This window comes from Apium graveolens, chromosome 1, assembly GCF_009905375.1.
Source record: "Apium graveolens cultivar Ventura chromosome 1, ASM990537v1, whole genome shotgun sequence".
Taxonomy (NCBI): Eukaryota; Viridiplantae; Streptophyta; class Magnoliopsida; order Apiales; family Apiaceae; genus Apium; species Apium graveolens.
This window is the reverse complement of record NC_133647.1, coordinates 126,495,166-126,508,058: the sequence shown is the minus strand read 5'-3', so window position 1 is coordinate 126,508,058 and position 12,893 is coordinate 126,495,166.

The following is a 12,893-nucleotide window of genomic DNA, read 5'->3' as shown; positions in this document are numbered from 1 at the left end:
CTTCTTAAAGGGAAGATGCAGACAAAGAGGCTGCACAGATAATTGTTGATTTTGCTCAAGGTGATCTTCTTCCTGACTCTGAACAACTGCTGTAAGAAACGAAGGCTCATCAGGATGTATTGTCAAAGGTGGATGCAGTTATTAATGATCTGATATTTGAGGAGAGTACACAAGAACCTTCACCAATACTTGCTGAAGCAGCTCATATTCCTCAGGCCTCACAAGAACCATCAGTTCAAAGTACTGATGTTGGCCTAGTTCATTCTCCTGACAAATCAAATCCAGATGCTACAACAAATTCTGATGTTGATCAACTGTCCATTCAAGCAGCTTCTACTGATGATTTCTTGCTGCTAACTAGCTTGTTAAAGCATCCTAATACGTTTTTTGTTCCTCCACTATCATCACTTCCACTTGAGGACTCGCCTTCAGGTATTGCTTATTTTTCTCTGTTGTTTCTCATGTTTGTATGATTATAAATAGTCTCTTATTTGAGATTACCTCTATTTATATGACAAGCATGCTACTCCTCTCAGCCATCTCTTATTTCTTTGCAAAATATGTGGTTGTGCTTTTCTGTGAGACTGTATGAAAATACTATGAGAGAAAATTAAATTTTGAGTGGCAGTCTCCTGTACCGAAAAAAGGAGAGCTAGCTTTGAGAAAAAAAAATTATAAGCGTTTCTTTATTTATAGACTTTCTTATGAGAGAAACATATTACTCTTAAAAGTAATATATTGTGTGAGAAGTGATGAGATCACTTGAAAAGAAAAGAGAGATTTAGGTGTTACCTTATTTTATATTCCAGGATCTCATTAAGAACATACACCTATTGCTAAGGATCCTCTTAAAGGCAAAGTCCTGGCTCTGAAAATTCTTCTGAGGGTCTGTCTAGCTCTGATTCTGATGAAGATAGTGATCATGATGATTTTGACACAGCTCAGCTTAAGATTGCTATTGATGCATCTAAGAAGTCCAATATTGGTTCTTCATCACATTTCAATGTTGCTTCTTCTTATTACAATGCTGATGCTGAGTATTTTCGAAAGACTGAATGGGTTTTTGCATGGAGAGATGCACATACTTTGTAACACCTCCAAATCTGGGGTCGGGGATTCGGGTTGTCACGAGTTCCATTTCCCTTAATAACACCCAATCTTAATAAACAATCAACTACTCTGTACTGTGACCCCACAATAAACACACAAACCACAAGTTATAGTCTCAGAGATGAATATCCAAAAGTAACACGAGTCATTTTATTCCAAAATTATATGCCATTACACCTTAAAAGGGTTTTTGAATAGATTTACATTTCTTTGCCATTATTACAATTGATAAAGATACATAAGTCTGGTACATCAAAAGTTGAAAGCCTAGCCTATTGGTAGTTCCTACCTCAGCTACAGCGACATCAACGCCTATAGGAAACTGCGGAACGTTTCCTATCCGCTCGTGAATTGGGAGCTTGGTCCTGTTCATCTTTTCTATCTGTTATTGTGTGATGAAAGAAGAAAGCAAGGGTGAGCAGCAAGCCCACCAAAATAATATGTATAATGATTAACAATATATGAGCCTTCTCATAGTACTCATGAAAGTCTTGGTCAAAAGAAATGGACCAAGTTTGATATCTTAATGCGATGAAGTCGCAAAATATTCAGTATATATACATATATACTTTTCAAAATCTTGGAAGTCCTCTTCCATGCATAATATACACAGAGTTCCGATTTATAACTGTATAAAACTATCGTTGCAAGGTGATCTCATATATCTAACCTTGTCTCAACATTTTTCTGAAAATCTTTGACATGCATAAGATAATCATTTTCTAGATATAAGTTTAAAAGATGAAGTTACAAGATACTCCAATATACTTATATCTTTTCCAAATACTACTTGAACTACCACCATTCAAGTTATAATTAGTTTCAAAAGTTCATCACATAAATGAGACTACAAGACAAGATTTGAATAGATTCAATCTTTGAACATCATTATAAATAATGAAGTTACGAGATACTTCATTAAGTCCCGATATATATATATATATACACCTATATATATACATTTTATACACTCCTTAAAAACCTCTGTTATGAAAATTATAAACAGAGTTGCAATATCCAATGAATTTGGAAAGGAGAAAACCTTGGCATAAACCTGATATCTTGCTGATCAGGCAAAGATACCAATAAGTAACCTTTTCTACTAGTAGATGGATGAATCCCCCACCGGTCATCACCCTGGCCACATAAGGACCTTGTGCTGGACCGCCACCCGGCCTCTTACGCGTTGATGGACTGCCACCCAGCCACTTACACTTTGATAGACCGTACCCCGGCCTGTCGCTTATGCCGACTCAATTAGATGGACTTACTTCCCGAACGTTGGGCAAGTAATCAAATTGTTTTATCAAAACAGCAACCACGTTGCGAATGTAAAATACACCACAGAGCCGGATCCCCCATGTTTTGAGCGAGTATTTAAATCCCCTTCGAAAGGAGGATCTTAAATATAAAAGAATGAGTTTTGGGATCCGCCCTAACTTTTTGAAATCATTTTGAAGACTCGAAAACATTTTTTAAGAATGTTTGGAGTACTGCTGATTTATTAAAATAAATCAGTCCCGATATATTAGAAATATCTGAATATTATTATTTAAATAATATTCTCATAAAGATAATCCTTATAAAAATAATCGAAGTAGAAGTTTTAAAACTCATACTTGAAATGGATATTAAATAACCAAAGATATACTTATATGAAAGTACTATCTTTATTTGAATAATCGAAAATAAGTTTGATTATCGAAATATTATTCTTTAATAAAATAAAGAATATTATTTAGTAAATAAGCGGAGTCATAATACTTCGAATGAATATTATAAATAATATTCATTGAATAAAATAAACGGAGTCATACATCCTCAAATGAATATTTAAATAATATTCATTAAATAAAATAAAGTTATCGAATAAACCTTATTCGATCAATAGTTTTGAAAACTATATCCATATATATATAAATATATATATATGATATACTCGGGAACATCGACTCCCGGTTTAGAAATATGTTCACCTTGGGGTCCCCTTTACTAAGGGTATATGCAAATTACCGCTTATCTCTAGCATGTGTATTATCAACTGAATCAACAGATATATGTATCAAGATTACGAACCAAGCATGCATATATACCATATCACATGCTACAATATATCGCAAAAATTTGCTAATTAACCAACATGCATTTATCACAAGACAATGCATATACATATATACATCACAACAACAGTATAGCGGGTAGAAAACTTGCCTGAGTGCTCCCGGATAGACTTAAACTTAGAGTGGGTGCGATAACCTATGAACAACAACATAAGTCGGAATTAAACCCCGGTCGCTTAAGAAACTAGACTTTAACCATTTAGAGTCCTAACGTTCACTTTTGCACTTAACGATTTACTTAAGTCGCTCGAATACCCTCGGCTCCACTATTTTTAATAAATTAGCCATTACGAGTTTTAAGGCGATTCTTTCGCGAGTGACTTACCAACTACCTAATACACTTTACATAATTGTTTCATATTCCAATTAGTCATTTAAGGGCCTTAACCAAGGTTTCAAAGTAAGGCGAGGGGTAATGGTTCGGTCGCGAAACGTCATTACTTAAAACGGTCGTTTCTCCTAAACCGTACATCGGATTTAAGCGAACCACATATCAAAACGAAGCTCGTAACATGAACTATCTAATCATGGCAATGGTCAAAACCTAACAGAGAGTTCTCGGGTCCTGATGTTAAGAGCAAAAACAGTCTAAAGTATATCGGACATTACGACGGCTATGTTTACGCAATTTCCCAAATTTTTACCATTCCAAATCATATCAATCCAACTACCAATCAACAACTCAAGATACACATCAATGCTACTGATTTCAGTCATAATAAGCTCAATGATCTCAATCTAATCATATATTATAACATTTCCAAATTCAACTAAACTACTTAACAATTAAGCTCGAATCATGCTTATCATTCAAATTACTACTCATCCATCCAAACCATCTCCAAACTTCAACATTCAAACTTATTACTAAAGGGTGTGAAGATTTATACCTTTCTTGGAGGGTGGAAAGTTACTAGGAAGCCTTATGGAGCCTCCTACAAGCTTGATCTTTCCAAAGAAATCAAGAACACAAAGTTAGGCTTTGAAGTTTCTAAAAGTCCGATTTAAATAACTGTAACAATGAGGGTCTTACCTTGCTTATTTAGAAGAGACTTGTGAACAAGAGTTGTAGGCCATCTCAATACCTTTCCAACGAGCTATAGAACACAACATTTGAGTGAGTATTGAAGGAGATATGGCAGTTTGAAGTTGATGGGTTTGTTTTAGCCGAGAGCTTTCTTCTTGAAATGGGAAAGTCAACTTTCAATTTGTATTTGTGTTATGATATTTTCCTTTTGTCTTGGAAATAAATTAAATTTTTACCATGGTGAAAAATGTGTGGCTCACAATCAACCAACCAATCCTTCCCACTTGTCATGCTTAGGTCATCAAGCTTAGGTCATCTTGTTACACTTGTCTTCTTCTTGTTGGTTTGATGACATCATCATCCCTAACCTCCTTGATTAACTCCTAATTGCTTGCCTAATGACCGCTGATCTATTATACGGTTCGCTTAACTTTCGTTCTCGTTTATCGTTTGAGGGATCATACCCGGGATCTTATTACTTGGGTTCCCTTAACCTTTCTCAATACATTATATTCCTTTTATGATCCTCTCTTAAAATCCTTGAATTTAAATCCTTTTTATTCTGTTACCTTATACTCAATTCTTTCCGTATCTGGTGGATTTTCGGGAAAAAAAACAAAGTGTCCAGATCCGAATTCTAATGACCTTTACATACACTCATTTACTTTATGGAATACTAATACGATCTTAGAATTTCCATAACAGTACTCTTATATAACGTGGTCTGATAATTTTCCTTAATCAGCATTGTCAGCAAAAGTTACTATTCATCCGGGTTTCAAAATTTTCCAAAAATTGGGGTTATTACATACTTATATCTCATCAGCTGTTGGTATGCAACATGTTCACAGGGCCTATGATGAACTTCAAAATCCTGAACTTAAATTACATCTTAAGGCCTCTACCATTTCAGTGAAAGGAATTCTCTCTGAACTTTCTGATATGAAGAAATCTCATACTAGTTTACAGAACAAGATTGATGCTTTAATGATTAATCCACTTACTTCATCTGAACTCATAAGTGTGAAAAAGGCTGTTAAAGCCGTGGTTCAATCTCAACAAAGCATGGGTTCTCGATTTTCTTCCTTGGAAGATAAATTGTCTTCAATGGCTGATAAATTGGATGCTATGTTTTCTCTTCTTTCAAATACTGATGCCAAAAAGGGGGAGAAGATAGCTATCACAAATGTGCACCAGACTCTATTCAGTTGAAAGATAGAGATACTGATGGTGATGGTGATAAAAATCTGGTTGCAAATGTTCAAATTGCTCCTATTGCTCAACAACCTTGACATTCTAAAAGATCTGGTTTTCAGGACAAGGAAAGTCTACTGGTGCTCATGGAGTTAAGCACAAGACTAATGTTGATGCTTATGAAACTGGTGATATTACAATCTCCAACTTAGCAGATGCTAAAAGATTATTCTTCCGTTACAGACACAAGGAAACAGGTGAAGAGATTATTATGTACTACAAAGATAAAAGTTTTGAGCAAAAGAATGCCAGGAGTGCTCTTGGATTGATAACTGAAGAATTTCCTGATCTAATAACTGAAGAAGCAGTTATGCAACAGAAGGAGTTAATGGCTCAAATTGAAGCTAATGCAAACACCTCTAAAGGAAGAGGAAAAAGTGGTGGAAGAACTACAAGAGCTAGAGGAAGAAGTGGGAGAGGAAGAATTTCTAAACCAAGTCAAGTGTCTGTAATTGATTCTGCATTTCTAAATGTCCTATTCAGAGAAGGTTTTATTCCTGTACAAGGACATGATTTAGTAGAAGAAGCTAAGGATACTGAAGAGATGATTATCCAAAGAAAGAAGAAATTAACCGCTGACATTGCTCAAGTTGATATAACTAATACAAATGTGTCTCTTGAAGCAGACACAAATCCTGTGGAAAAAGCAGATCCTGATGTTGTGAACCTGATAGCTGATTTTGACACTGATGAAAAGGTGATCAAAGTATTGGATGAATCAATTCTTGATGAACAAGAAAGAATTGACAGAAGGAGAGCTGATCATGCATGCAGTGACTATGTGCAAATAATTCTAAATTCAAGGAGAGAGCTGTGGCATAAAACAAGAGGTAAGATTCATGATTTATCTACAGGCTATGCTCCTCTCATCAAGAAGGATAAAAGATGGAAAGATGTTTATTCATTTAGTTATCCTAAAGGATTCAAGCATATTGAATTTGTGTCAGCAGGACTAAGGGATCCTATTTCAGAACAGGAGAATATTGATAAGTCCACAAAGAAACCTTCTTGGGTGGAACATAATGAAAAGCTAAAGTTTATCAAAACTTGTACTAGAGGAGGTATTGGTCATTCTGGAATGGAAACTCTGAGGTCTGATTTACTGGACACAGATATTCTGACTGACAATCTTGGTGGAAGAGTTACTCCTTCACATCTTGAGAAGGTTGAAACTGTAAAGATTATATATAGGAAGATAAATCTTGATGATGTCAAAGAGGAGATTCTGTACTTCTTGAGAGATGGTAAAGTGAAAAGCTTTACATTGCACCAACTCTTGATGAAGACTGTGACAGAGTTGAAATATATTCACTATCTTCTTAGAGTTGAGATCAATGTCACCAGAAATTGGTCTTTTATGATACTTGAGAGTATTACAAGAAAAGTCATGAACAAAGAAGACAAATACAATGATGATTATGTTCCTATGTACAGAACTTATACTAGTCAAGAAATGAAGATAGAAAAGGGAGCTGCAATTCTAAAAGTTTTTTTTAACAATCCTCAGTTATCTTTCAGTCCTGATCATGAAGATGTTAGCTTAAGCTTTATGTTGATTGGTGATCTTGAAATAACTAAAAGTTCGATTTCTAAATTAAGATCAGCCATTTTTCATCTTGGAAAAGATATTGAAGAGAAGAGAGAGTTGAAGAAAAAGCTTTTTAAAGTCCTTCAAGACAAGGAGGAAGAAAGGTTGAACAATTTTCTGGAAACAACTGTCAGTTATCTTAGGATACTGAAGTAAGCCTTATTCCTTGTACATTTTGTAATTGGTTTTGGCATCATTGAGAATGGAATTTGTGCTTCATTACATTAAGCATAAATTGGGGGAGATTGTTACGTGCTGATTCTCAATGATCAGGAGGAACTCAGGATCTGACTGTGTTTAGATGTCATCAGTATTTGATGTGTCGTCAGGACTTGATGCATCATCAGTATCTGCAGAACATCAGCATCTGAAGGCAATCTGTTGTGAATATTGATTATGTTCCTTATTTTGAGGGATGGATATCTGTTACGTTCTGAGTGATAGGACTTTGTATATTCAGTTAAAGATATGTATTATTTTCTCTTAGTAATTGATAATGCATATCTTAGGCTGATTTGTAGCAACTATGTATTATATAAACGCAGTTTAGGTCATCACATGGTGATGAACTCGAGTATTATCCGACCTAGTAGCTCTCAAGAACATCAGTATTTCTTGAGAGAGTTTGTAACAGTTTTTATCAGAAATATAAAGAACTGTTATATTTTTATACTTGTTCGAAATATTTATACAATTGTATCCACCCCCTAAACAATTGTATTACTACTGGGCAACATTATTAATAATCAAATATATAAAAATTATATATATATTTTTGAATTTTTTTGAGCTGAACTGAGTCGAACCGAGCCGAGCCGAGCTCGAGCCGAACATGCCAAAAGCTCGGCTCGAGCTCGTTTTCTTAACGAACACATTTTTATGTTCGAGCTGGAGTTCGAGCCCTTAACGAATCGAGCCGAATCGAGCCCTAAATTCAAGTGCTATTACGTATATACAATGGCATCAAAAGTTCTGAAATTGAGTACCTTCCGGCATTGAAGTAAAATTTTGAAAAATGTTAGTAATTATTTGTATCTTTGTAAATTTAATAGGCTCTCTTGTGTTCACAACAGATGCATATTAAATATTGACATTTTTTGAGATGCGGAGTAAACTTGTGTATATTCAAAGTTTTGGCTGTTCGGTAAAATATGTTCATTTAAAAACTTAATTTCACTTTGATAGCCTCAACTATAATATTTTTACATAAAAATGACTCTTTTATTTTTATAATTATTGACATTAAACTGACTCAAGTATTATTTTTTAACAGATGATTGCATTCCGTTAAATATTTTTAACGTGTTTTAATGAATTTATTTTTAATTTTTAGTATCGCACCTTGATAGCTTAACTATTAATTATTTTGCAAGAAACTGACTCTTTTATATATATTAACATTTTATTAATAAAATTATTATTTTAAAAATAATTAACTAAGTTATATTTTAGAATGGACACTGACTTCTAGATTTTTTATTATAAGACTATTACACATTATTTTTAAGCACTGTTACTATAAGAACAAGAGAAACTCAGTTGGTTAAAGAGAGGAAAATTGTCCTCTTGGTCACAGGTTCGAATCCCACGGGAGGAGAATTTATGATTATGCCTCCTGAGTCAGAGCATGTCGCTTAAATGCGGTTTACCTTGGTTCACGTGATTTGCAGGCTATTGCGTGAGCCCGTAGGGTTTACCCAGTGCGCACCCGAAGGGTAGCGGCTGCGGGTTACCTACAATAAAAAAAAAGAACAAGAGAAACTAAAAATATAAAAAAAAAAAAAAAAAATTACAATAAACAGCGTTTTCATTAATGAATTGTATCCAAAATACAATAATTATAGAAAAAGTATATCTTTCATTCATAAAACTTATCATCTAACCGAAGGTCATGCGGAGATGACCCTGGAAGTTTAGATAATAAAACTTTAATATACAAAAAAATAATCCACAAAAAAAACTATCGTTAAAACCTCGCAAGAGTAAAATCCTATGAGAAAAAAATTCAGGGAGAAAAAAAAGTGCTCTACAAAAATTACATTTATATAAACATAGTGCACTGTCTTCTAAGAAGTCCGTTATGTCATCCAAATTTATTGTTAAGTTGTCTTGTAGTTCGAGATCCCTGATTATATATATTGTGCTTTAACGTCTAATAACTTTTACAACCATCCTGAAAATCAAAAGAAAAAAATACAAGAACATATTTTAAGTGTATTAAAACCAAATTTCAACCGATAATAATTTATCAAAAGAAAAGCAAATATACAAATAAGTCGTTAAAATAAAATAAGATTTAACCAAAAAAACTTTAATTAGACCAAAAGAAGAAAATATTATATAAATAATCTAATAATATACACAAATTAAGCCAACAAGCACCTGATTTACTCAAAATGTTCAAAATTTATGTGATAAAAAGACCCCATAAATGGTACAATAATATTCTGTCAAAATATTCCATTACTTCTTCACCTCCTCCACCCCACCTCCCATCTATATCGCCATAATAGAAATAAATGATTTTAAAACACACAACATACTAGCATAATTTAAGTAAACTTTTGTGTAGACGTAACATAAAGCAATTAAAATCCGTCAAAATCAAATCAATAGTTACCAAAAAAACACATTTTTAATGAGATTTAATTACAATAAATAACATTAACTATTAACATAATTAGCGTGTAAATTAATACCATCATTTGGTCAAAATCTAAATTATAGGGTATTGGCCCTTTTATCACGATTTTAAAAAAAATGGCCCAAAATCTCACCATTCGGAAAAATGGCTCTTTTATCACTTGAAAACGTAATTTTTATTTATGTTTCTATAAAAACGCATTTTTTATTTGCGTTTATATTAATTTTAGAATATAAAATAAATTTTTATAAAAATTAAAAAAAATATTCTAAAAACACATTTGAAAAATGCGTTTATGGTTCAAACGCATAAAAAGAATGTGTTTCTATGCTAATAACACATGAAAAAAGGATGTTGCTTTCATTTTTACAGGCCCAACAACAGGAACACTATTTTTCAGTTTGATTGGTAAAACGCAAGGTTTATTTGCGTTTATGTGTGATTTAAAGGTCATTTTTCAATTTGTGATATTTTGGAGCCATTTTTCGAATTATAGGACTTCCTATTATTGTTGTGACAATTGAAAAAGGAAATTCAAGAAGCATTCTAATAATTTGAAGATACAAGTTTACATGTAATAGGTTAAAAAATAATTCTAATTTGATGATACAAGTTTACATGTAATGAATTAAAAAATTGATATATCTTACGAGATAACAATCAGGTGCTCATTCCATTTCACAAATCATGTTATGCACATCTATCACCTCAACAATTTTTACCGGTTAGCTCACGGACCATAATATTCAAGAGAGACAACAACATGTAGCAAGGCAGAATAACAAATATATTTGATGAATGAACTTAGAATTTAGGAATAAAGTTTATACACTGATGGTAAATTAATTGAACAAAATAAAGCATACAATCTTTGACATCAGTTAAAACAAATTTTCTCATCTTTATCTCCATCAAAAAATTATCATCTGACACTAAAAGAAAGATTAGAGCCCCTCACCTAAATCGTGGCATTGAACTCACGAACTTACCTGGAAAAAGACACGATATAAAGTATGAAATAGGCACATCCAAAGTCTTGGATCTCCATAACTTATCCCTTTAAATGCACTCAAACGCCAATCCTTCCCAAAACGTGAATCGTGATTGTCATAATGCTGCAATACTTTTTACGATTGTGAACCACATTCCATCAAAATTAACTTCATCATTAGGTTAATGTTTACTAGTACTAGTAATAACTAATCAAGCCTTTCATCAACACAAACACAAATAGCATTCGTGTATTTAAACAAACACATATAACACCATTAAAATAAAAATTGACTAAATTCTATATACGAAATTTCATATGTCTTTTATAGTCTAAACTCATATTTCTTTCATACTCTCAAACAACGGAGTGAAGTTCTCATACTTTTTTAAAGTAATAATTACTCTCAGCCAATTGTTATCGTTTCTGAGAGTGTCTAACACGCATTTTAAGATAAATATAAAGTATAGTTCTGAAACTTTTTTTAAAAATTTTCTTTTTCTGAATAAAAATAGAATGTTTAAACTTTAATTCAGAAAAAGAAAAATTTTAAAAAAAGTTATAAAACTATACTTTTTATTCATTTTAAAATACGTGCCGAACATTTTTTGAGAAACGATAACAATTGGGAGGGACGGAGGGAGTATATTTTTTGTTAACAAATAATATAAAATGAAACTGAACTTTCCAGTTATTCGAAAAAACGTGATATGAACATTAATAAATTATTAATATAATATGATTTAAAGTTGTTAGACATATATGATACTAAAATACGATACGAAGTGGGGATGCACTGTTATTTTTTTCTTGATTTTGAATTTGTTTTATTGATTATAAATATTGTAAGTCACCGTTCCTTTTCCATATGTCAAGCGTAATTAAAATTCTATTTCTTGTAATTTTCTAGATATCTTATTCTTCAAATACGTGTCTAAAAATCATGTATAATATACTTATAATAAAAATCTCGAAGTTAGTCAGGCGTTTAAAACTATAATTAAGTTTAATTATTTGTAAATAATTATTTGGTTGATAAAATGTCAATATATATATATAAGAGTCATTTTTGTGTAAAAAATAACAGTTGAGCCATCAAGGTGCAACAATAAAAGTTAAAAAGTGAATTCATTAATGTTAGTTAATTTTTTTTTGACGGAATCAACTTTAAAAAAATAATAGTTTAGTCACTAAAGTGACAACTATTATAAAAAAACAGTTTGTGCAAATTTATAATAGTTGAGCCCATTAAACTGCAATTAAGTTTTATTTAGACGATAGTTGAAAACTGAACCCGAAACCTAAATTTATGGTAGATAAATCCTTATCATTTTAGTTAACTTTATCAGAATCATTTTAGTTAACGGTATCTCATCACGCTAAGTAAAAACATAATCTAAATAGTAAGTTTTATGTTCCGAGAAATGTTTGAGTACCAAAAATAATTCCAAAAATCGTTCATAAATGATAAGTTATTAATATATTATTGGATGTTTAATCATAAATGAAATAGATCTCTCGTATATTAATATAAATCCCATAAATTAAAAAATAACATGTATCGTTTTAAAAAGGTTTTTGAATTTTTTATTTTAACATTGCTCATATGTCCCTTCATGAAATATATTAAGAAAATAAGAAAACCAATTAAAACGTGACATTGTAACGTAACAGTTTAATCCCATTAACGTACTTTCTTAATCATAGGTAGGGCGGCCAAACAATAGGTATTGACATTGATTTTGTTTACCCCACGAGAACTCTAATATTTGCCTAAGATTTATTCCAAAAGTAATATAAATAAATTGTTATGAATTGATTGTTATATTCAAAGTTTAAATAGTAAAGCTACATGTAGGAGTAGAAAACTTGCAATTCATTTAATGTACTTGTTCCCTCATTTGGCTATAAATAGTCAAATTCAGTAAGAAGCAAAAGATCATCATGAGCATCTCCTCAGCTCTTTCTCCTCCTCAGCTCTCTCTCCGATAAAAATATAGTAGTTCTTTTAGTAGTTCTTTTATTGTGCTCTTTTATTGTTACTATAACCAGTATTTTATAACACGTTATCAGCACGAAACTCTGCCGAAACTGAGAAGGTATAATTTTAATTTAAATATTCATATATATGAGTAGACGTGGTTACACCCTCTATATAT